Source organism: Hoplias malabaricus, chromosome 2 (genome assembly GCF_029633855.1).
Source record: "Hoplias malabaricus isolate fHopMal1 chromosome 2, fHopMal1.hap1, whole genome shotgun sequence".
NCBI classification, from domain to species: Eukaryota; Metazoa; Chordata; class Actinopteri; order Characiformes; family Erythrinidae; genus Hoplias; species Hoplias malabaricus.
Window position 1 is genome coordinate 58,244,362 of NC_089801.1, and position 748 is coordinate 58,245,109.

The window sequence follows — 748 nt, forward strand, 5'->3', positions numbered from 1 at the left end:
GATATAAGTAGGTTGTGACTGACTGTATCAATAGCTGATGTTAAATCAAAGAGAACCAGGATATTAAGGAATCCGGCATCTAAAGACAGCAGCCGGTCATTCAAAACTTTAACCAGAGCAGACTCTGTACTGTGTAAAATGTGAAAACCAGACTGAAAGTGTTCATATAGGTTATTTGAGGATAGAAAATCATGCAGCTGAGTGGCTACAACGCTTTCCATGATTTTGGAGAGAAAGGGTAGATTAGAAATACAGAGGGTCCAACCCAGGTTTCTTCAGTGGTAACAGCAACTGTTTTAAGTGAGAGTGGAACATTACCTACTGAAAAGCACAGATTTATCAAATGAGTTATAAATGGAGAGATATCAGAGGCAGCAAAATTTAGAATAGCTGTAGGAGCTGGGTCTAGGTGTGAAGTGCAGGAAGTTGATTTAAATATGACCTCAGTAACCGTGTAAGAATCTATGGGGGCAAATACAGAGATACATTTGTCTGATGAGACAGCCTCAGGAAAGGAAGAACAGTGTAGATAGATTTTATTGATTTTGTCCTGAAAATAATCCATAAATGGGCAGAGGAGCTCAGAATGGGTAGAGAAGGAGGTAAGAGAAGTTTGATTATAGTGCACTGGCCGGCACAGTCCTGACCTCAACCCAATAGAAGTTATTTCTCTCATATTTACCATGCCATATCTCTAAAGGTGTGGAAAGATAAAACAAACAAAAAGCCACAATAACAAGTGAGTTTG